The sequence below is a fragment of the Mchenga conophoros genome, linkage group LG23 (assembly GCF_057382185.1).
Source record: "Mchenga conophoros isolate Kocher_MC1m ecotype Shallow Benthic linkage group LG23, M_conophoros_male_GT1.1, whole genome shotgun sequence".
In the NCBI taxonomy this organism is placed as follows: Eukaryota; Metazoa; Chordata; class Actinopteri; order Cichliformes; family Cichlidae; genus Mchenga; species Mchenga conophoros.
Window position 1 is genome coordinate 45,027,751 of NC_140547.1, and position 26,328 is coordinate 45,054,078.

General features: G+C 40.3%; 1 protein-coding gene across 1 annotated transcript in view; it reads left to right on the plus strand.

Moving 5' to 3' along the window:
• LOC146548102 (NACHT, LRR and PYD domains-containing protein 12-like) overlaps window positions 1–26,328 on the plus strand; it is a 431,005-nt gene that overhangs the window by 189,845 nt on the left and 214,832 nt on the right. The window lies entirely within an intron of this gene.

A 26,328-nucleotide genomic window follows, 5' to 3' on the forward strand; every position in this document is an offset into this window, starting at 1 on the left:
GTGTATAAATAAGGGGCAGGAGACAGCGCTGGATCTCTGAGTTCTTTACTCTCAATTTCTGCAACATCTGCAATATCTAGAAATGCAAACCTGTGAGCTGTGTGTGTTGTGCGTCTGCTCGGCCACCTCTCCTCCGGCCGTGCTGGAAGCAGCTGTGCGTTTGACAGTTTTATCGACTCGACAATAATCGAACAAATTAAATGTTCAAAAATATCAACTTAAGCACTTCAAAGTCAACAAAAAGCTTAAAACAATGAAATAATATTTCACTGACAAAACAACAGCTCATAAGAACGATACACAAAATAATACAGAAACAAACAAATAAAAGTTATTAACCAGGATCCATGTTTTTGTCACAAACACTGAATCAGCTGATTCACTCTTTATGTTTCTGAGTTTGTTTTGTGATTATAGTTCTGGTTTCTGTTTCTGTGTCTTCACTGTGTCCCACGTCTCCTTACTTTGGACTCTGTGTTATATTTCCTGTTTTACTTTGACAGTCCCGTGTTACTGTTTCCTGTCTCGTGTGTGTAATTGGTCCCAGCTGTGTTTCCCTCCTGTCTCCCGTTCCCTGATTACTAAACTGCGTCCACGCCGCCGGCGCTCCTCTCCACAGCTGGATTCCAGGATTTCAGAGCATCCAGCTGTGGTGAGTGATGGAGACACTTTCTCTGCTCCCTCAGTAATCAGGACAGTTTATTGAACATCAGAGGACATAAAGGACTGTTTTTCACCTGCCCGTTCTGAACCTGGACATTAAAGACTGCTGGCTTCAAGGACATTAATCCCAGTGTCAGCCAGCCAATAACAGCCTGTGTTTTTCAGCTCTTTAGGAGTCAGAAATGAGAAAGACACAGACTGCTAACCTCTCCCTGCAGGAAATAAGCTCCGCCTCTTCCTGTCCTGTATATGAGTGATTCTGACATGAGACACAATGAGTTTCCTGTTTATTGTGACTTAAAGCGAGCAGCAAAGACACTAAACTGTGTGTTTCCAGCTGAAGCTGCTTTTTGTGTTGCTCCCACAATCCTGTCTAAAACAGTCAGTGAGGAAAACTCAATGTGACTTCAGAGTGACAGAGGTAAGCGACTCATGTTGTAAGTGACGTCAGACGCCGGAGATTTTGGCGGAAAATTAAAGCGAATGGTAGTTTAGAATTGAACAAATTCCTTTAAGCTTCAGTATTACCAAATACACTTATCAATAGTCTTCTAACTAACAATATTTGTCTAAATCATCTCCAACACCCTGGAGAACAACGGGGAGAGTTTAGAGGCTCTCCAAGATTACATTGATCAGTGCTTCCAGGATCTTGTGATGAAGAAGGCTCAGAGTGCAAAACCTTCATCAAAACCCACCTGAAGCTGCTGGAGGACACGGTGAAGAACATCGCCTTTGATAGAGTGCATCGCATCGGCCCCATGCGGGCTGCGACCGGGAGACCACGTCCTACTGTGGCCAAGTTCGGCCACTTCAAACAAAAGGAACAGGTGAAAAGTCTCCGTGTCCATCGGTGTTTCTCCACGTCTCTCTTCCTTCTTCGTGTCATCTCTGTGTTTCCCTGCTGCCCTCATGTTTTCTGCTTTGTCTGTTAGTTCTTCCCAGTTTAGGTTGATGTTCACTTCTTCCCTCACCTTTGTTATTTTCACTGTAAATAAATCTCCACTCGCATCTCCACCGCCGTCTGCATCTTGGTCCTCATTCACTCCACCACACGACTGCTGCCCCAGCCGTGACAACGTTTGATGTTTCCTCTACATTTACCTTTAAAAATTATTTACTTTGCCTTGTTTGGTATCATTTGGTATCAGATGGCCGACTTCTACATGGCCACCATGGTCACCACCCAACTTGAGGAGTTTGCCCCCTCACATATACTAATGTGCCACAAACAGGACTTTAACATCACCAACCATTCCTATGTTATTACGGTGTATCCATATAACTGGCCCACCCTGTACAGTTATGCTTTCATGTTGACATACTGTATTAACACAATTCAGGGAGGATTCTAGGATCACAGCTTCGGGGGGCTGAGCACCCAGAGAGCTGCCCAGCCAGCCAAGATACACTTTACTCGTCACAATGAGACTTCTTCCCCGTCTCTGTCCCTGCATCCTCCCTGTCCTCATCGTCTGTTGTCTTCGTCTCCTTTATCAGTCATCATAATTTTACCGTCTCTGTGCAAGTCTGCAAATTTCTTTATTAAATCAAAAGATTCTTAAATCCATCAAGTCTCTCTGTGCCTGGGTCCTCGTCACAAAACATGCCATCACTGTTTTGTACTTTTTAACAATTTAATCCCACATTTGTGAAAGAAAAGCAAAACACTTTTTTGAAAAGTCTGTAACAAAACCATCAATTCTGATCAAGGTTATTTAAATGCTGCCAAAGAAGAATGGATTGGAATAAAAAAAATACATATCCTAACCTTAATTACTGGAGGAGAATAATGAATGATGCTCATAGTGAGTAAGAAGTAAACTGAGTGCATATTTTGGACAGAGATTCACTTTTAGTGTGTTTGTATAATATAATACAGATACATAAAAACACTCCTGAAACAGAATAAATTATTACAAATAAATTATTACAAAATATTAAAAAATATTATGGATACTTTTGTTGTTAAAATGTTACCTCTCAACCAAGTTCTGCCTTTTATATTTTTAGTAGTGTGTCACACAAACAGGAAATATTGTCAAAAAAAAGTAAGTAAGTGCTGAAACACCCCAAAAATGAACCAAAGCACCCCAAAAATGAACCAAAGCACCCCAAAAATGGGCTAAAATCGCCCCTGTTAACAAATAATAGCCCAACAGTCACTTTTATGCTTACTGTAGCTGTTAGCTAAAAACACTAATTTAGCCTAGTTTGCCCTGAATTCAGCTTTGACAGACATGATCGACTGTTTCCAGTAGAATTCCTCGTTGTCATCTTGTTCCCTCTCAGAGCCCCGTATGCTTGCAGAGACCCCTACAGTAGGGAAATGTGCCAAAGAACGTCCAAAACATTGCATTTTAGGTTTATTTATGCCTTACACACAATCCCAACTCTTTAGCTAACTTAACAACTTTGGCTAAAGTCTATAGTTAGTCTTACTCGTTTGTACAACATTTCTGGATCGCCACTGTTTGAAATGATATGACATATGACTCTCACTGAAACAGCAAACTTTGTAGAAAACACAACACTTCTGATTCTCTATCTAGCTGTTTGGTCACAGCTGTAGATTACATTATAAGTGGTTGTTCACTCTTGTCAATAATTACATTTCTAAATTCTATTTGTGCAGTTACATGTAAACAAAGTCCAATATTGTATCTAAATGATTGTGTTATGGTGGGACAGTTTCCAATTTTGTTGTATTATTGCACTAGGTATGACTGTGCAAGAGTTATCTTATCTTCCTTGCTTGCACCACACTCTTTGCAGAAATGGTGCACAGCAGCACTGCATCATGTTATTGTGTTGTATAATATACCAGAACTAATACAAAGCAACATCCATGTACACTATAGGTCCATGCCAATGTGCCCAAATGGGACCTCCATAAATGGTAAGGGGCGCAAAGGCACTTTAAGACCAGTGGGCACACCGTCGGTGCACATCCGCTCGGATGCTTTTTTCTATTCATTTATTTCCCTGTTTATTTATCGATGCACAAAAGCAATTATCTCAGAGACACCATCCTCTTAACAGAGACTCAAATCAGGAACCTGCAGATTATTAGTCAGCAGCTTTAACTTCCTGTCTTTGTCTCACTAAACCTTCCACGTGGAAACTTGAGCTGCCCACTCAAGCACAGTAGGCTTTAACTGGCTGCTCAAGTCACTTCAGTATCTGAGAAACTGTCTCGATGCATGCCAAAGAACACTTTGACAATACGCTTGTGTTGAGTCAAATCCACCACAAGCATATTCTATGGCAGTTTAATTCCACTCCACATAAAAATAGTCACGTATTATTTCCCCCCACCACACTTCCTGCCAGTAGCTGGTGCCCCCACCCACAGTGCATTAGTGGTTCTCTGTGTTTAGTGGCTCACTCTGGGCGGCTGCTCGGTGGGGCCCGGCCCCCTGGCTCTGTTGGGCCTGTGCTGCGGGTGGGGTGCCCTCAGGTCTCGGCCCTCTGGGCCCATTTACTGCTCAGTAACATTTAATATCTATTATTTACTACTACTTACTAGCCTACTTACTGCATATTATTGGTTGTTGCTGTGGGTTCCCCACTGTGTTGGTTTTTCCTTGTGTTTTTCAGCAGATGATGAAATAGATTTTCAGTATTTTTTCTCTCTTCCTCTCCATCTATTTCTCTTCTTCTCTATTTTTCCCTCTTCTTCTGTTAACTTTCTCCCCAGCTTATCTTTTTTCTTCTTTCCTGACCCCCGTTCTGATTCTAATGACTCAAAATAAAGTAAAATCATCATCAAATATGACTATCAAGTGGACCAGTATAGCAAAAACCATAATGGTGGCAGAGGCCACAGAGCCAAGTGGCAGGATTTTCAACGTTCAAACCAGATAAAAAACAGAAATTAAATGGTGTTAAAAGCCATGAATTCAGGCAATTCATTCACAACATCATTACAAGTTTTACTGGACGTTAATATTTTTCTCTTTTTTCAGTGCAAAACAAACTAACAGTACACATGATGCTGGCAAGTTAAAATGTCAGTGTCTTTTATAGATAGCATGTCTAGCATCATAGTTTTATAGATCACGTAGTCAGGATAAAAACTCCATCTCTGATTATTATTGTACATGACTGTGACATGCAGCGGCCTCAGCATCATGATGAAGGCGACCGGAGGAGATAGTTTGGTAGACATCGATGTTTTGCCGATGAAGGCTCATGTAGCGGTCCTCTTTGTCCTAAACAACAATTTACACTGTCATTTACATTTAATTAAAGTGCAGCTTAAAAACAGACATAATGCACTGCAGCCTCGGCACAATTAAGTGTAAAACAGAACTATGGAAAACTCACAAACATCTGGCGAGTTTCAGATCCTGTTAAGTTAGTTAGACCTGATCTGTTTTCTCTGTTAGGATAAAAACATCAGAGGTCATGGGGTGAAAAATACCTCAAAAGCAAGACTAGCTATGTCTACAACTAATGTGTGGTGTTTGAAAAGAACCTATGAGATACTTTGAACACCACAGTGGCTGCTGTATGCAGTAATGTGCTCAAGTGATTTCAAAGGGTCATTTCATGAGTTTAAGTGCGTCAGTAAAAGTTTTCACCTGCGAGGATTTCTCCTCAGGCTGTAACCACAGGTTATCACAGCCACACTGATGAGTGAAGCAGCAGCAGAAATGATGGGAACTGTAGCCATGAACTTCATGCCAGAAGAATCTCCATCGTCTGTTGAATGTTGCCACACACACAAAAAAAACTTCATTTTGAAAACATGAAAAGTCACGAAATTTGCATTAACCTGTTATATTAAAGTGGAAAACATGTTTATCTTTTCATTACATTAGAGTTACAATTGCATCATTCAAACATTTCACTGATGAAATAACACCAAAGTTGTGATTGGAGCAGTTTTATAATGAAATTTTAAACAAATTAGCCAGAAGAAGAGCTTAAAAACATTCCAGATGTTCATCTCCTGACTGAAACCTTTCATTAATCCGCTGCAGGCGGGAATGACGACCTCAAACCATGTATGACAGAAAAGAAAGTGTTAACGCAGTTCCAAACATCCACCTTGAATCTGCGGTGTGGGTATAAATAGAAAATGTTTTTACCTCTCACAGTCACACTGAGATGGAGAACATACAATCCACCACGAAATCCACACTCACAGGTGTAGTTCCCACTGTCTTCAGATGTTAAGTTGAGCAGGTGGAGAAACACAGTCTCATTTTCTTTGATCAGTGTGAACCTGGAGTCACAGCCATGAATAAAGCCTCGGTCGTAACGATAGAGCAGACGACACTGTTCTCCTCGGCTCCTCTCTGTGCTGATCTCACACAGTATCATCACAGTAATATTCAGAGTTGTTTTGCTGCATATTTGAGTGGAATCGGGTTTCTTTCCAATTGTCTTCACAAGAGTCTCTATAAATTGTTCCAGTTAAAATGAAACAAAATCGGGATTATAGTTTCTATATATTTGTTGTTGTGGGAAAATCAATCACATATATTATTTCACTAACCTAACTAAAGCTTTCTTCTTAAACACCTGGCTTTACAGCTTTTCTTTTTTAATTATATATATTTACCTTCACTGCTAAAAACCACAAGCAGAAGCAGGAGAAAGCAGAGTTTCCGTGCAGTCATGCTGGTGAGGAAGTAACTGTGGCTGACAGTGTGAGGTAGACTATAGTGAAAGCAGGAAGACTTGCACCCTCCTTATTTCACCTCTTGTGTCTACACTGAAACTTTTACTATGTCTAAAATAGAAGTGCATAAAAGTGGAAGGACAGTAGAAGGTAAACCACCAACATTGTTTAAGCCAGACTGATCTCTCTGTTTATCTGGATGGACATTGTGTTCAAATTATGATGAGATGTTTGTTCAAAAACAAAACTAGTCTGATACAAAGAGTCATGTTTGCCACAGTTTATTGTGTTTGTATTGTATTAAATCTGAGAGCCTGAGTTGGAGTATTATGACTGAATGGTCTCCATTACTGGGAAACAACTATCCAGTGTGAAAAGATGGACGTTTATTATAATATATGAATATTATTATATTAGTATGTCACCTAAAGTTTTATATACTTTAAAATGTTTCATAGAGCTTTATTATCCACTCCCACAGTTCCTGCGCTTCTTGCTGAGCGTGTCTTGTTGTCGTGTTGATGGTTCACTGAGATGATAGTCTGGTAGGAATCACTCGATGGCTGCTGAAGGTTTGTATAGGGCTGATCTGGCTCATCGTCATCCTTTAGAAAAGTGAAATATTTTAGGTATTAATCAAGTTCAACCCGGTCTACCCACACACTCTATTGATCTTTAAATCTCTCCATCTGTTGCCTGGATTATTTAATGTTTCTGCTCATTTCTGTAAGAGCTTCTTCACAAAATAAAGGACACTGAAGTTGGCACTAATAGTATTATAACACTAATCTGTAATTATCTATATAAGTAACATCCTAAATCATAAATGTACATGTTTTATGTTTACTGGCAAACTTTTAACTAGCTGCTGTAGATCGTAGCAATAAATTGCTCACCAAACCGTTGGGATTTTCAGGTACAGACACTCCAGATGTTCCTGACCTTAAGCAGCCACGTTGATAAGAAAGGATGTCAGCATTAGTGTAACACTATTCACATTCAAACAGAGAAAAATCAAGTAAGAACATCTACATTTATATTATCTTCTCTCTTAATAATGATAATTATTTTTGGAAGGATAAAAAGTGTTCATTCTAGACATGATGTTTAACATACAGCGAATTCTCATTTATTGAAATGCGATGTTTCCTTTTACTTTCTCTACATCTATATCATCTTTGAATTACTACAGCAAAAATAGTCTCACCCATTACTTTTCCTCCAGTAGATAAATCCCACGATAACTCCAGTTATAAAGATGATCACAACACCGGGCAGATAAACGGAAAAAGATTTGTCTGCTGAAGTGTGGGCCTCGTTTGTGTCTAAATCATTGAAAAGATGCATTTGTCAGTAAAATCATTTACTTTCATTTCCTGGAAATCAAAACACAAATCAAACACAGTTTACGTCTACTGAAACTCTGAGTGAAGTAATGAAACCCCAGTTTTATAACCACAGAGCTTTAAATATTGTCACTGTGCTCTTTTCTTTTGTCTTCTTCTTCTTCTTTTGCATCTTTTCTGAATATTACTATGAACTGAAATTGGTCCAGCTGCTTATATACATTCACTGGCCACTTTATGAGGTATACTTGTTCAGGGTGTAACACAAATATTTCAGTGTTCATTTCATTTGTCAATCACATGTCAGCTTCATCTTCCTGGTTAAATAAAGGTTAATAAAATAATAAAATGTCAGCAGATCAATGCTCAAACAGAGCAACATGGCACATGTTACTGGTCCCAGTGCTTCACAAACTGCTGATCTGCTGGGATTTTCCCACACAATCATCTCTGTTCACAGACAATGGTCTGAAAAATAGAAAATATCCAGTGAGCTGTGATTCTCTGGGTAAAAATGCTGTTTACACATCAAACCTTGAGGCAGAGCGGACCACACTGGATATCACTGCTGTCCTCTAACAACAGCAAGCTGAGGCTACAGTTTGCAAGTCTGGACAACAGAAGACTAAAAAAACGATGCCTTGCCCGATGAGTTGATTTCTAACAGTTCAGACTGCTGGTGGTGTAATGCTCTGTGGGGGATTTTCTTTGCAAACTTTGGACCCTGTAGTGACCACTGAGCATCATTTAAACACCACAGCCTGCCTGAAGGTTGTTGCTGACCACATTCATGTCTTTATGCCCAAAAAATACCCATCGTCTGATGGCTGCTTCCAGCAGGATACCACACCATGTCACGGCGCTCAAATCATGTACGGCCTGCGCAGTCACCAGATCTCAATCCAGCAGAGCACCTTTGGGATGTGGTGGAACGGAAAGTTTGCTTCAAGTAAGAGCAGCTGACGAATCTGCAGCAACTGTGTGATGATGTAATTTCAATATGTCTTGAGAATCTTTGAGGAATGTTTTTAGCGCCTTGTTGTGCCACAAAAAATGAAGACATGTTTGAGGGCTGAAGGTGGTCCAACTCGGTTCAAAGATGTACCTGATAAATGAGTCAGTGAGAGTATTTAAACTGCTGTCAGTGAAAATAAGAAGAAAAGAAATGAACAAATTACAAGAATAAAAAACACATAAGCAGGTCAATACAATGCTAACACAGTGCTGAATAACTGTGTCAAATAAAGAAACCAAAATGCATTTACCTTCCACAGTGACACTGATATGGACAATATATGTCCCTTCAGTGTTTGTACACTCACAGGTGAAGTTCCCACTATCAGCTGGTGTTAAACTGGTCAGCTCCAGAAAGGCAGTCTGATTTTCTTTTGTTATTGAGAACCTGGGGTCACATTCCTGAGTAACGTTCTCTCCGTGTCGATACAGCAGATGACACTCTCCTCCTGTGTCCCTCTGTCTTTTGATCTTACAGATAATCAAAACAATAGTAGTCTGACTTTCCTTGTTGCAAATCCGAGTGACATCGTGTTCTCTCCTGACTGTCTTCACAACAGTCTCTGTAAACAGGGGCAGCAAAATACGGTAAATACAAGATTCAGCCTGTGTCAGAGAGGACTTTAGTTTCTATATTTTGTGAATGTTAAACCATCTTTTTAATCCCATAATAATGTGTTTAGTTTAAACTAAAAGCAAGGAGGTTATAAATTTAAAAATATTAATAATGCATAATGAAAATAGTTTCCTTGTATTACCTTCAGCATCATGGGACACAGCTAGTGGTAACAGCAAAATCAAGCAAAGTTTTGATACGTCCATGCTTGTTAACATGTCTGTAAGCCACCGACAGTGAAGAGGAAGATGTGCGGAAAGAAACAAGCTGAAGCTTTCCTGGCTAAGCAGACGTCAGACTGTTGCCCTTCACGGGGCAAGTGTGAAATGATGTAAAAAGGAAGTGTACTGACAGGACTTTCATATTAAAAGGCTGTAAAGTTGAAACACTGTGACAGCTCCCACACAAAAAGAAAACAAGCTAATTTTTCTTTATCACAGAGGAATTATTACACTGCTAACTGTCATGTTCGCTGAAGCTGAAGGATGGATAATATTGTAAAAGTAACAACAAAACTACCATTTATCATAACATTATAAGCATTTTAAACTAAAATAGCGTGTGTTATGGTTCAAAATATTGGGGATGGAGACAAGAGGAAAAACCACAATAACAACACTGGTCCGGTCGGGTTGAGTCAAACGATGATTTTAATGAACACACGCGTGGGAGATGGGCACTGATGCAGACAGCCTCAGATCTCAAAATGGTGGAGCATTGCTCAAACTCTTATAGCCTCTGGTGCCTCCACCTTATCATAAAAAGCCTAAACATTCACATGCTTTCTCTCACACGGCGCCTAAGCTACGACCTTGGCTCCCCGTCTATCTGCTCCTGCTGAGATGGGGCAGAAAACTCCAGTATATTCTGTTCTCTTCTAATCAGACAAATAAGACAATTACTTTCTGCGAACAGTATTTCTTATAACTCAGCAGTATAATGCATCATAAAACAATATCATTCATTCACAACAAGTCAGCAGTTTAATGTAATGCAAATCAGTTTAACTAATGCAATAGTTATCAGCTTCTTCTAATTCAGGAGAATAATGCCAACTAAAACTACATAATAATTCACCATCTTTAATTAGGGGTCTAACATGGCATAAAATAATATTATAATCTAATAATTCCCCCTGATGAGTTCATTAGAATAATGAGCTCACCAACACCCCATAATCCAGTGTGGCTGGGTTCATCTCTTCTCACTCCTGAGGTCCTTTGTCCCCCTGAGGGGCGAACCATATGTGGGATGACCTCTGTGTTTGCGCAGTTCAGATGCAAGACAAACTATGATTCCAACAATAGCAGGTACAGATGACACTCCCCAGGTCTCCCACAGCTTTATTTGGTGCTACCTTATACCCTCCAGACGTACTCAGACTAGAACCTCTGTCCAAGGAGCTTTTAGCCTTTTATGTTATTGCTGCAGCTACCAGTGTCGTCCAGTTGGGTGATCCTCTGCTCTTCATTCTTCAACCTCAGGGGTTAGACAACCCTTCAGTCGTGGCACAGATCAGGGGATTATTCTGCCCCGATTTCAAACAACGATCTGTGTATCCTCCAGAAAAAGGAACAGGAACGTGTCCCCCTTTTTGCCCAAGAGCCTCTCGAACTTCGTTGGTCTGGTGTTCCCGGATTTCCGCCAACCCCTTCATGGTTATTGCTGTGTTTATGGGATCCATCCTTTTGTGGTGACTAGCTGGAGCCCAAACGCCATGACCCTTGGACCCAGTTGGTGTCTCGGCAGTCACTGTGTCTGTCTCTGCTGCGGAGGATCCTCGTATATCTGTGACCTCGTCTGGTGTCTGTTCCTTTCTCTGTAAGAGACAGAAAACCAAAACACCTCTCTTCCTAACCCTAATAATCTAATGTTGTTATCTACTGACCTTCTAGTGATTCAGAATTGGTTTAAAAACATTCAGAATGTCCCAGGGACTTATTCTAATCATATCCTATGTGTGTGTAAGCGTGTTTGCATTTAGCCCTCTGCACTCAAAGTCAATACCTGCAATATATCAGTCCGGACCATCACGCCGAACGAAGCTTATGACCTTCAAAAGACCAAGTGCCAACTCGTTATAAGCACATTTGCAAGGTGTGTCTGAACATTATTGAAACCACTCTTTTTAACAAAAGACAAAGAAATTAACAAATCTTCTAAACGCTATTCAGTTCATTTCAATGATTGATGCTTACACATGGAAATAATGATTTATGCTTCTTACTGATTCTCTACAAAAGACCGGAAACTTCTCGGGCCGCTATTAGCTTAAGTTTTACCATTCCTAAGGTATTAAAGACACAAATGAAGTTATAAAATGTTCAAATAATCCTTGTTTGATGTTAAAGCTCAACTTCCCCCCCCCTTTTTTTTTTTTGACACATCCCCATGTGTCAAATCAACGGAGCTAGAACATTAAAAGAAAAGGTTAGGCAGCTACAAGGTTTCCCAGATCGTTAAGGTGATCTGCGTGTAATGTTCTGACTCAGGTATTTAATATTTTAATAAATGTCGTTTAATTAACTGCCACTATTTAAACTAAACTTAAAGACATAATTGAAGAAAAGATCACAAAGAATAACATGATATCAGTGTTTTGTAAGCGCGTGCGGCCTTCTATGCTCGAAGCCTTTTCCCTCAATAGATCAGTCAGACATTCGCGCTGACTGTAGCTTTTAACCCTTATTAACTTGAGCACAACTCCACAATGAGCAACAAGTTGCAATATGTATGAAAATGATCATGGTTACACCTGCAATAAAAATTATATCATTATCCTAACACCTGTAAATAGAAGATTCATCAGAGGTTATAACCATCACAGGAACACAGATGTTAGTATAAGGTCAAAAGCTTCAATATATGATCATCGATGCAATACTTGTTGCATGATTCTCATACAATAATAATGCTGATATTAAAATAACAGTAAAACACCCCCTTTTATCCCGTTTCGCTTCACCCATAAACGTTTATAAATGCCTCTTTTAAATGTTATTTCCCCCTGTTCTCCCCTTCCTGACCACAGCAGGGGGATCTTAGTTTTGAATCAGCCATGAATCCAGCTCACCTGATTCATCAGTGAGCTCCACCATCACTGGCGTCTGACAGGGTGGCGCTGCATATTCTTCCTTTAATGTCACTATTTTCAACCTGTTAATTAGAGTGTTTAAACCTGAAGTCGACTACGTCCACAACAAGTCAATACAGCTGTAAATGTGGCCAATTATCAATCTATTACCAATCAATAACAACAGATAACTTCTATTTTATGCATGCTTTTAATCAACCACTCACCCAGAGGATCTCCAATCCCAGGAAATTCCTTCTCCTCAGTCAATGAGTCTGTCCTCCTTCCATGCCCTGGTAACTGGTCCATCCAGAGCCATATGATCTCAAATATACATAAAACAAGCCAAACCACACCTTGGTCACACCAACTCTCTTCCGCCCCGAAGATGTCCAATGCCATCCTAGTATGGACTGAAAGTGGCTTTAACGCTGACTGTCCTGACAATCCATCTTATAACATTTCCTGGTCAGATCTGCCAATCTCCGCCCCAGGGTTTTAACTATTTTGCAATTTTCATTAGTTTCTATGTTTTTTCTAGTTTTGCCTCCAGATTTTCAATTTTTTTTTACCAGTTGGAATCAGTTTTTACCAATTCTTTGCTAGTTTAGTCTAGTTTTTATTTTCCTGAAAATCCTTAGTTTCAGTTTAGTTTTAGTTGTGTTTTGCAAAAATTAAGTGTAACAAAATCTCAGTTCCATCATATCAATCATGCTCTTCTGGTTATCCTTGGGTGTTGAGACTAATAACTATTAACTCTTGCCGCACCGAGTGTTCCTAATTTTGGTTGAAGTCAATTGATAACCTTTTTGAAGGCGATTGTTTCACACATTTATTTAGATGTCCCAGTCCTGTTATCTCGGGATACATCACGCTGCCTTATCTGGGGTTAGCTGTTTTCGGGGGATGCGGGTTGAGTGGGGGAGCTCTTCAAGGTAAGCTAGGTTAACCTTCTTGTGTGAGCTTTTCAAGTGCACTTTAAGGTTTGTGGGATTTTTCGTGTCATAAATGTCCCTCATAACCCCCTGATGGCCCAGTAATTCATTTTTGCGCACTGTAGTACACATTTAGTTTTTGCTTGTAGCTCTCATACTCTACTTGCCACTCCTCTAAGTCCTGATGTTTCTTAGCGAGGACAACAGTACCTTTAAAATTATATCACATGTGTGGGGGTGTGGCCTTGCCAATTGTTTTTCCCACCTTTTCAAAATGGCTGACGTGCCCACAAGCACATTTTATGGAAGAAAGAAAGGTAAGCTTGATATTTACATTTAAAATGTTTTGTTAAACTCAGATTTTTATTAATTTTCAAAGAATAAACATCTAGTAAATGATTTGAGGGGTCTTTAAGAATTAGGCTCATTTAGTTTCACGGAGAACATGACAAAATATGGTTCACTCCACTTGCCTGAAATGGTTAACAGTCCAAGGCATTTCAGTTGTAGAATGGGTGCAACAGTAAAACATATGTGAGATGTGGGAAGTGCCAAATGTTCCTTTGTGTCTCCAAATAAAAATAAAAATCACAGTACTTCCTCAGATATCATAAATGAATTGACTTTTGTGAAATAGAAAGCCCAGTGCAATCACTTATTCCTGAACCAATGGCTTACAGCTAGTGAAGTGTCAGTGACTTCTAAGTTGATCCCTGATCTACATTTTTATGATATTGTTATATAAATAAGTTTTAATATCCTGCTTACAAAAATTTCAGTGGAACATGTAATCTTCTTAAATAGCTCTTGAATGTTGTTAGTTTCACATTCGTGATCAATGAACTCCCCTTGTGCACTGTAGTGCACATGTTGTAAAATTTAAATAAAATTAGTTAAAAACAATTTTGTTTTTGTAATGTGTTTATTTTACCGTCCCAGCACTTGATTTATCTTAAAAAGAAAAAAGAAAAAGAAAAAAATGAAAATACTTTTCCCTTTTTTCTTTCCCTGGGTCTCAGGAGGACATTGTGTCTCTCTCCACTACAAGACTCTTGCTATATCTAAAAAACAGTCATATTCAAAGTAATCCTAAATTGGACTCTGGCGCTTTCTCCCGACTTTTCCTGACATGATTCTGCGCGTGGACGGAGCAGCAACACAGACGACTCGACTAACGTACTGCCTTGACTTTACTATTGCAGGGCACGCACACATCAATGCAACTAAACACATTTTGCTATAAATCTAGTTAATTTTAGTTAGTTTTGTGAACATTCAGTACAGTTTTAGTTAGTTTTCCTTTTTGTTTTGATTTTATTACCGTTAACGCAAATTTTTCCACTTCTAGTTTTCGTTATTTCATTTGTTGTCTTTAATAATAATAATCTTCTCTGCACCCTGGAATAAACATAATCAATATGATCAACATTTTGCTGCGTATCAATTCACCTTTTTGATTCAAATGCTCCAGCCTTATGTGGTTTGTGACATGTGTTGATCTAAACCTCCACTCTGTCTCTAAATGTTTGAAGAATTTTTCAAGTTCGGGGTCAAATTTTGAGAATTTGACCATAAGTGAAAGTTATGGCGTTATCACCCCCTTTGGGGATTACCTTTTCCAGTTTTGATGATATTCCTCCCCATTCTCTATTTTTTGCAAGTACCCCTCTTCGGTGGCGAGAAACTGTTGGTGTGATCAAGCGGGTGCTGTAAAAACAAAAGCTCAGGACAGAACAGTCACCAATCATGTACTTCATTCAAAATAAACAAATATCAAGCTTCATATTGATCCTCTTAGTGTAATGGTACATTTTAATTTGCACTTCTCAAAACTGAAAACAATATTCTCTTTATTTTACTCTTGTTCTTGTGCAGCACCACCCCTCAGCACATGCCCCTGTTATTTTATCTTACTTTTAAATTGTTGACTACTTCAAGAAAGCGCCCAAAAGACGGGGACCAGTGTTTATCATTACATATCTCCATTTTGAGTGTGGCTGTCTATCATTCCCCTGTTATTCATAGACCTCGGTGGAGGTTTTTTTTTTTTTTTTTTTTTTTTACCTCTATAAAAATTAATTCACTCTCTACATTGACCCACTATGATTAATAATAACATGTTCAGTCATGAGTGGAATCAAACCTTTTCTTCACTTTAGCATTTAACATTCCCCACCATATAATATGATACATTAATCGAAACACAGCTACTAAAACACAATTTTCTTAATGCAAACATCAGTAACTCAAAATTAGCAACCAAAGGGTTCAGTCTGCAGTTCACACTCCTGTGAAGCTACAGCTCTTTAGTCTCTGTCATCCTTCTGTTCTTGCAAAAACAAAACATCCACCCTTCTTTTACAGGCTGGGTGAATTGTCTGTGGACATTCAATAATCCTAAAGTCGGTACCGTTTTTGTCTCAATATCAAGTCAGTTAAAACTTTTAGTCGTCAGTCCGTCACAGTCCAGTCACATGCATACATCCACACACATTCATACCAGATATTGCTGATAATGGAGTCAACCTATTCGAGCCTCCATCACCAGCAAGATGACGTCATCATTTTAAAGGAAACAGTTCCTTGTTTGTTTGTTTTTTCTTTTTTGGACTGGATCGACTCGCTGCAATCCTTTTAGGCTCAGGACTTCTCATGTGATCAATGTCCCATATAAGTGAATTTCTCCCAAGCCCATTATAATCATAGAGAAAAATACTTTGCGACTGTTTTCAGTAAGAATATTTTATAGCGCTTTAAAGTTCAATCTCTCAGGCCTGGATTAAAGAGCTGATTTGTTCAATCAGGAACTCACAAGATACCAAAATATCACCACCGGTGGATCACACCTCTCTGATGTTCTTATCTCAGTGCACTGTAACAAAAGCAAAAACAAACGTAACCAATAAAACACTCATATAATAACAAATACTGGGGCCCATTACAAACATGTCCAAAGATCAAACCCTCTTTCTCTATGTTAGAGAAAGAGAACAATCCAAACCTCACTGATAGAATCAACCTAGTGTCAAACAAAACCCAAAAATCAACCAAAACTTCACACACTATATTGTGTAGGCATACAGGTACCGTAACTCCTTTTTGCACTGACAAATACATGTTGGATTGACTTAATTCAATAGTGGACACTGGTTGCACACAAATGTTTTGCTTTGGCAGAAACTTAAACAACTGAGTCAAATCAACACAACCTTTTCATATTCTCTCCGAAATAAAACTCACACCGTTAATTCATCATTTTCACTCTGTACCACTGCTCCTTATCAGGCTGTGTGAAGCACAGTAAACAATTCAGTGGAGGCCTTGAGCCATAAACAGACATCACGCACAGACATTGTTTTCACAACCAAACTACTTTAGACCTTGTCCCCTAAATCTACACAGATGCCCTCTGTGTGGCATGAAATGCATTTAACCAATAAACAATCAATGGCTTCTTGTTGTTGTAACCGACTCCATATTTGGATGTTTGTGTGCAGCATTTGTTAGTAAAGCATTCTTCATTGCAACAGCGTGTGTGTATCACTCTTTATTGCACAAGCTTGTAAATGTGTGTGTGTGGATCACTCCTCAGTGAGTTGAATCAGCATTTCGATTTTTTTTTTTTTGCACGTGTGTGTGTCATTTCTCACTCAATCAACGAGTGCATATGTTCATATGTGTGTTTCTCTTCATTCTGAGTCAATGCATGTAGATGTGGGTGTTTGTGTGGGTGTTTGTGTTCATCACTTTCCTGTTCTGGTGTTCTGGGTAAACCACGGCCTGAAGCATGCCCTGGGGTCCTGCCCTCCTCCTTTTCAGTCTGTTTGCATCCGTTGGTGCTGCTGCTCAAAGTTCTGTCCATACTGGTTCTGGCCCCAATTGAGGCAGTGCTTTTCTCCAGTGTCCTGCAACTTCTCCCTGTTCCACTCCTCCTTAACTTGACCCTTTTTCTTCTGTAGCTCCTTCAGGGCTTGCTCCTGCTGTTGGAGCTTCTTCGTCAGGTTTGGCGACCTCCTGCTCCAGCAAGCTCCGGCCTGATTCCAAGTCCTGTGTCTGGGACTCCAAGCCTGATGGGTTCGATTATCAGCCAGCTCCTCCTGAGCCATGGTCAGTTTCTGCTCTGATGCCTTGAACTCTTACTGAGGGGCAGAAACCTCACTATCTTTTCCGTCCACTTCAGATTGACGTCCCTCGATGTTTTCTTGCTTTGCTCCACGGCCTTTTGCGGCTCTGCTGTTCGGCTCTTCTCAGAGGTCAGCTCCTGGCCAAGCCCCGACACCTGTGCCTTCAGCTTATTTTCTCCTGGTGTTTTGTCCATTCTGAGGTGCCTCCTGACCTCAGTTACTCCTCCTGTCTCTGGCACGCCCTTTTTGCTGCCCGACGATCATTGTTGGTCCGTCACTGTCCTGCACAGTTTTAATGCAGAGTGGTTAAGGTCAGCATTGTTTTGCTCAGCCTCACTTTTCATCTGGGCTTAATGGGCGTCTCATCACAGCTCTGTCAGCTGAAGCTGTCTTTTTCCATATGGCAAGAGTGTGAAGAGTGTGTGAGAGGGGTGTGTCCGATCAGGCACAATGCTGTTGGCTTTGCGAATGCCTCGTTTTCCAAATCCAGATGTTTATTTGTCACGTACACAGCAACAGAGAGAACAGTCTGTTGTTGGGATGGCTGAGGTCCTTCACGATCTTCCTGGTCTTGGTCCAGCACCGCCTGCTGTAGATTGAGTGCAGGTCAGGGTGCTCAGAGCGGATGGTGCGCTCAGCTGATTGCACAACCCTCTGTAGAGCTTGTCTGTCCGGCATGGTGCTGTTCCCGAACCAGACAGTGATACAGCTGCTCAGGATGCTCTCGATAGTTCCTCTATAGAAGGTGGTCAGAATCGGTGGTGGGAGCCGGGCCTTTCTCAGTCTTCTCAGAAAGAAGAGACGCTGACGGAAATCTCCCCGTGTAGTGAAACGGGCCTTGGATTTAACGCTCTCCGTCTCTGCTGCATGAGATCGTTTTCCTGCAGCACTGTTGACATTTTCAAGTTGTTGTTGTGGGTCCAGCTGCTTTAGCATTTGGTCAGAGTCACATCAAAGATGGTAGAGGAGAGAGCAAAGATGGTAGGGGGGAGAGCAGGAGTCCAGGGTCAGCTTCGGCTTTCAGGGCCGACAAAGCAGCCTGTAATCAAACATAAAGAGAAAAAACAAAACAAAAACAAAACAAAAACAGATGAACAGGAAAATGATGTTATTTTGGCTGCGTTATTCAGAGAGGGGAGAAACAACGGGACCAGGCCCTGTGTCAGCCTTCTCTCCCCCTTTTTTTGTTTTTTCTCACCATATAATCCACTCATGACCCACCAAGCTGACAGGACATCACAGGTACATGTTAAAATTCTTAAGATCGTGTTTAAAAGCACAAAAATTGGAATTTTCTTTCATCTGGTAATCACTTGTATTAATCAATCAGCAGAAAACATGTCACAATTTGACTTTTCTAACCACTAAATTTGTCGTGTTATCACTGGTTGGTCAGACCAGTGCCTTTTTTTTTTTTGAAGTTAAGTTGTTGTCCTGCAACCCAGAGAGTTTATTTGTTAGTAGTGGATAAACTTTATTATTTAACGGCGGGTGTATGTTAAGTTTCACTGCTTTAAACTTGCTGGAAAATCTTCACGTGTTCATGAGTGTAAGCTGTTTCTTCATTGCGTGTATGTGCGTTTGTAGGTGGGCTAATTTAACGTTTTTTCCTCAAACAAGGCATTTCTCTAACATGTGCCTCTCTCTCACATTACTCTGCTTGTGTGTGTTTTTGTTTCACCTTTTGTTGTGATGCTCCGGAAGCCTTCCCAACCTCCACAAGTCTGTTGGCCCCAATTTTATGTGTTAAAGCTTCTCTTAATTTCTCCTTTAATTCTCTGCTAGCTGCTGTCTTTTCCACAGCTGCTGATTCTTGCTGAGTGTGGTTTCCATTACTATAATTTGCTTCGGCCGCTGTGCTTGTGGGGGCAGTTGGTCCAGGCCCGTAGCCACCTGTATCAACACACTGAGAGATTTATTTAATATCATTTTCCTCACAATCTTACTCTGCCGGCTGACGTGCCGGTCTTAATCATGCTCGATTTGTCTCTTCTATATCAAAACCCAGCCGAACATCAAACATTCAGCGTAGTCATTCAAAACCTTATCTGTAGTATTATAATCAGCAAAATCAGCGTTTTAATTACAGGCATGTATCATTATTTGCAAATCATAATTATAAAACTCAAAAACACGCTAAACAGCAACAAAAGTCCTCTGTGCGCTCCACAGCTCATTTGCATGTTCACACACAGTCTAAAAATAGCTCGCAGCGCTGCAGTGCGCTGTCGTCACACACAGGGTCACACAAAGCTCAGACAAAACTCTATTATTTTATATTACAAAGACGTCTTATATTTACAACCACTGACAGGCCTGACAGATTCAGCGCCTAACAAATTCGACAAATTTAAGTTAACGGGTCCAACCGAAGAAAGTCCAACTTTTTTGTAATCAATCAAACAGTATCTGTTACTTCTGGAACAGTTTCTGACCTAATTTCTAAAGAGCACCTACACAATTTCGACAAATTTAACCATAACGGGTCCAACCGAAGAAAGTCCAACTTTTTTGTAATCAATTAACCAGTATCAGACTCTAACTTTATCTGGCCTAATCCCTAAGGTCCCTAACTCAATTTAACAGTATTCAAAAAAGCACATCACACCGTTCCAAACGGTGAGGAGACTGAACTAACCCTGTTCGCCGACAGGTCAAGACCGCGCGTCCATGGCCAGGAGGGAGCGTAACCTCCGGGCTATGCGCTTCTTAGCGGACTCTAACCGCCGTTCTATAATAATTTATAACAATTTCAAACACCAGTCAACGCCTTAAAACAAGAGTATGACTAAGGCAAGTGCCACCTAGAGGTCAATGGGGACTCGAACCCACAAACTGACCACTCAGGTCCACTCTATAACCAATTTGGACTCTAACCAACAAAATGACCAATTCCCTATCAAACTACTTGAGACTCTAACTCAATTCCTTGGGACTCGAACCCAGCATTTCTTTCAATTCCTTTTTCAACTTCATTAAAGACTCTTAGCCGACTTTAACTGCATAACACACACGGATCCTCATCAAAATCAAAACAGACCCTCTACCAGTAATTTCAGTGAGTAGACTTTAATTTAGTCATATCCAATTTGGCACACTTTGGAAATAATTCAACAGGTAGTGCCTTACCTTTAGATAAGCCGGCTTATGCCCACTCACATAAGACCACTGGCTCGTGCCTGTCCGTTCGACAACCTCGGACCGTCCAAACTTTTAAATTCCACCCCAATACCACAGGACGAGCCCCCAAAATGTTATGGTTCAAAATATTGGGGATGGAGACAAGAGAAAAAACCACAATAACAACACTGGTCCGGTCGGGTTGAGTCAAACGATGATTTTAATGAACACACGCGTGGGAGATGGACACTGATGCAGACAGCCTCAGATCTCAAAATGGTGGAGCATTGCTCAAACTCTTATAGCCTCTGGTGCCTCCACCTTATCATAAAAAGCCTAAACATTCACATGCTTTCTCTCACACAGCGCCTAAGCTACGACCTTGGCTCCCCGTCTATCTGCTCCTGCTGAGATGGGGCAGAAAACTCCAGTATATTCTGTTCTCTTCTAATCAGACAAATAAGACAATAACTTTCTGCGAACAGTATTTCTTATAACTCAGCAGTATAATGCATCATAAAACAATATCATTCATTCACAACAAGTCAGCAGTTTAATGTAATGCAAATCAGTTTAACTAATGCAATAGTTATCAGCTTCTTCTAATTCAGGAGAATAATGCCAACTAAAACTACATAATAATTCACCATCTTTAATTAGGGGTCTAACATGGCATAAAATAATATTATAATCTAATACGTGTTACGTCATCAAACCGCTTCATCCAATCACTCAGATACTTACAAAGTTTTGACTGCATTACCTTTAAAATTTGTACGAAGATGAGCATAAAATGAATAAAACTGACATGCTTGCATTTGTTGTGTAGTGCAACAGGTGTATGTGGCTGAGGGATTCCCATGATGCAATGCGTATTTCTTCTTCAGTCACCTTTCCTACGCACTGTGTGTTAATGCAGCTCTCTGCATTGAATCATACCTGTTATTAACCTCTGTCTCTCTTCCACAGCGTGTCTTTATCCTGTCTTCCTTCTCTCATCCCAACCAGTCGCAGCAGATGGCCCCGCCCCTCCCTGAGTCTGGTTCTGCTGGAGGTTTCTTCCTGTTAAAAGGGGATTTTCCTTCCCACTGTCTCCAGACTGCTCACTCATAGGGAGTCATATGATTGTTGGGCTTTTTCTCTGTATGTATTATTGTAGGGTCTGCCTTATTATATTGTTGTGATTTGTCGCTGAGAAAATAAAATTGAATTGAAAATTGAATTGTGAAGGCCACACCAGAAGCCACACAATTGGGAAGTCAGTAACGTCAGACACCAGCATCTTTATTTTAATTTTAATGCACATTTCCACAAACATAAATAACGACACATGTCCCATAAACAATTTCTGGTTAATGTTTTACTGGTGCTGGAGGTCTGTTGGACTGCTGAGGGTAACTGGAGAGAAAATGATGTGTTGTTTTCATTGGACGTTAAGGCGTCTGGGAAGGGATCTCAGACCATTTACATCCTGGGCCATCTGACCTCAGGAAATCACATGATAAGGTGGGGCCAGGTTTCACAATGAGCTCACCCGAAACCCTGGCTGATTAGGACCCACACCCGCTTTCACACCTTGGCTCATGTGATTAGGTAGAGGATCATCAGGGGGTCCTTTGTCCCTCTTTGGGGGGAAACTCCCACTGGTTTTAAGTCTAGGACTCCCCACCATTGACCCTTAGAACTGAAGAAGCTTCTCGGATGAGAGGTGAAACGTCTTCAAGCAACTCAAGAAGTCCAGACGCTTTTCCTTCCAAGCTCCTTAGACTACGATGACCTGGATGACTGAGAACCTTCACAGACTTAAGTATTAAATTAATAGTTGGTTTTCATTCTTTGTTTTTAGATATTTTTTTTCTATTCGTATCCCCTCGTGTATTTAACTGGCCAGTTCAGTCCAATTTACTTTGGGAAATATTTAATCTGAGGTAGGGATGCACCGATACCGCATTTTCTAAAGTACTCGTGAAAAGTTCCCCGATACCGAGGACCGATACCACGGTCTGAGACCTGTCTATGTTTGAGCGGCATGTAAGGGGTTAATCACAGGCGCCGAGTGCCCGCCCCACAGGCCCCGGCTGCATCTCAGAGCTGGGAGAAAGCCAGGCGAGACAAGTCAGCTGTGTGGAACTATTTCAAAGTGAACGAAGACACGAAAACAAAGGCGGACTGCAAATTGTGCTCATCGAAATTGTCCAGAGGAGGCTCTAAAGGTAGCGCATTTAACACAAGTAATTTAATCAAGCACCTAAAATCCCAACACGACAACGAGTACAAAGAGTTTACCCACGCTTATTTACCCACGCTTATTAGCACAGAGGAGCATAGCTGATGCTAAAGCAGTGGGACGGAAAATAGTTGGGCATTTTAAACATTCCGCCTTAGCCTACTCCCGCCTCGAGGACATTCAGGGACAGCTCAACCAGCCAATAAAGAGACTGCAGCAGGACGTACAGACACGCTGGAACAGCACGTATTACATGACATCAGTCCTATTTTTCCACATATTAATACATTTATGAATTTTGTGCAGGTATAAAGATCGCTTCTTCTCCAACAACACTGCTCCAGAGGCCAAGCTGCACCTGAAGCAGGAGCTTCTAGAGGTGAGGCAGAGGGGAGTCGGGCAGAAGCTGCAGAACCTCCTGCTAAACTGTTCCTCAAGGCCCAGGCTGCCGCTGGCAGCAGGTGCTGCCATTGAGCTCGACACATACCTCGGAGAGGCCCCAAGCCCTCGTGAAGACAGTCCTCTGAAGTACTGGGGTGTCAACAAAATCAGGTTCCCCACTTTGGCTAAAATAGCCTGTAAATAGCTCTCAGCCCCATGTAGCAGTGTGGACAGTGAAAGGCTTTTTAGCTCAGTGTCACACATTATAGATGAAATCAGAAACAGTCTGACTGCTGATGATGCAGAAAAGCTACTTTTCTTAAAAAACCCTGCCACTCACTGTTTCTCTCCATTTAGTGAGTCATCTTAGACTTGATGTTAATACCTACCTCAGCTGCACTGACTGCCACAGTTCTATGTCGGTGGATGTTGTTAGTTTATTCACATATTGTGCACTAAATGGCAAAGATGTTTATTAATGCCCCTTGTGTTGTCCAAAGCGGCAGAGTTTAAAATAAACTGAAAAATACTTGAGTTGCACTGTCACTGTTTAAATTTTTTTTATAATTATTTATTCTGTAATATGTTGCATACAACATGCTTTTCATTTTAAATAAATGTTCTTAATTCCAAACCAGTCCCTTGTTTGTTTGTTGTTAAATTATAGGACTAAAGCTGTTACCTGTAAATTTAAATCATGTTTTTATTAAGTACTCGGTATCGGCGAGTACTGAAATGCAAGTACTCGTACTCGTACTCGTTTCCAAAAAAGTGGTATCGGTGCATCCCTTATCTGAGGTAAACATTTTGCTTTTCATTTGACCCCTGACCTGTCTGCTGTAATGCAGGAGGCAGGTTTATGACCTATACTGCAGCCAGACACCACAGGAAGCCTTCCTCCATGTTTTCTTTACAGTAATTGATTCAGCCAGTTTAAGTCTCCTTTGTTTTTGTGCATTAGATCACTGTGTGGGTTGTGTTGAGTGGTTATGTATTTGTAAGTAGCCATTATGACTTGACTAGTGGTGTTTATCTCTTTTAAGGGTCTAGTATCATCAGTTAATTAGTTTTTACACTTTGCAGGCACTTTGCTGTAAATACAACAACACTGCTGAAAACTCTAATTTAAATAATTACTACTGATGCACCTATCAAATAAACTAACATTTGCATAAGTGTTGAAATGCTGGACTCTTCCTCTTCTAAATCTGTGGCAGAGAAAAAATGTTGCAGGAGTGTTTTTTTACATGATATGTAAGAAAAATAAGAAAAAGAAAGAAACCCTGTGATTTTAATGTGAATGCATTACTGACATCTTATCCAAACACACATTGTGCACACTACTTTATCCCCTATTACAACTGCAGCTTTTATTAGTGCATGTTCACGGGACTTCTGATTCTATAGGGTCTTGACAAAAGTCTCTGCAATCAATTGATTACAATCAAGTGATTCAATTGAAACATGGAAATCAGCATTTCACCATTTTATACTATACATACATGTTTTGCTTTCAAGACTGGACAGGAGTGGCATGTGGGCGGCATTGTAGAGTGTGTTGACAGGAGGAAAACTTACACCCTCAGTAAATCACCCCCGTCACTACCTAAACCTCAAAGTCTGTAAACAGGAAGTGCATCTGCATGAAAGCTTCTGTTTTATATGCAGACAGATGACCTTTTGATGTAAAACCTTTCTCTGTATCTAGAGAAACACTTTAACTATATATTCAACTATATAGTTTAACATTTGGTCCGTAACTATCATTTAAAAACAATAAAAAGGTTTAAAAGAATATACATAGGCGGCTATAAAGACTGCAGGTCAAACATCGTGCAGATACAGAAGGACCTCCTGGGGTCCAAAATGTCGCACTATTACAGAGCAATGCTTACAATAGTCTTGCATGGTTAGCCAGTTAGACAGATGCAAATGTTAAAGTGCTAAAACAGACATGTAAATAAAATACAACATCATGTTAGCAGCTTATTGGTATTAATGTCTCTTAAAGCTCTCCATGACCTAGCTGCATCTTAACTCTCTGAGCTGCCACAGTCTTATAAACCCACCCGCTGTCTCAGGTCAGCTGATCAGCTGTTCCTGAATGTTCCCAGGACTGAGCGTAAACTTAGAGGACATCGTGCTTTTGCTGCAGCATCTCTGAAACTGTGACACGATCTGCCTTTAGAGATTAGACAGGCTTCTTCTCTGCCTGTTCTTAAATCACTCCTGAAAACTCATCTCTTCACCCTGACCTTTGACACCTTGTAAGATGTTGGTTTTTAGTTTGAGTTTTTTAGTTTATTTTTGCTGTTTTATCTTGTTTTGAAATATAGGGCTGTTTACATTTTTTATGTATTATGTGTTTTATTTTTTTACTGTTATGTTTTATTCTATTGTTCTTAACTCATTTACTGTACAGCACTTTGGTTTTGTCCTGGGTTTTTTAAAGTGCTTTCTCAATAAAGATGGATTGGATTGGACTGGAAGATAAACACTTTAGTTTGCAGTACTGTGGTGAGTTCACAGTAAAGCACTGTGTTGGACTGGCGCACAGTGATTGTGGCGTTCATGGTCAGTGTTAGGTTACCTCAAGTACAGTGGATTCATTTGCATTTAAGCTGATGATGCTTCGATTAAGTCATCAAATTTCACCTTTATATCAGCTCTATAAGCCAATTCTCAGGATACTGTTAGTGTAGGAAATGGAAAGACAACCAAGATATCTGTGAAACGTCTGCTTACATCTTGAATTCAGCTCCGGCGTATGTGGTAAGTTGTTAATGAGTGACTTTAATTTATTCTTTCTTCAGATGTGGCTATACACTCTACTGAGAATAAGCATACTGTCATGATATGAGTGGATCGTCAAAATAGACATCAAAATAGGTCATGGAGAAAATAAGTAGAAAAAGTAAAGATCTTATTAGGAATAATACTGTTTGGATAATTATAACCATCATAAGCAACCGAATCATCTCAACATGTATTTGCTCAAAAATGTATTTATTACCACAAACATGTATTTAATTATCAACAAAAGGAAAATCAACAGTTTCTAGAACTCCAACAGGGGCAGGACTTGGAGGTACTGGGATTTCAGGAGGCAGCAGAATGGTACACTGGTCAGTGTCATTATTATTGACCTGTGATGGTGGATGGCCTTGGAGGGAGCTGAGAGGTAACTCAGACCTCTT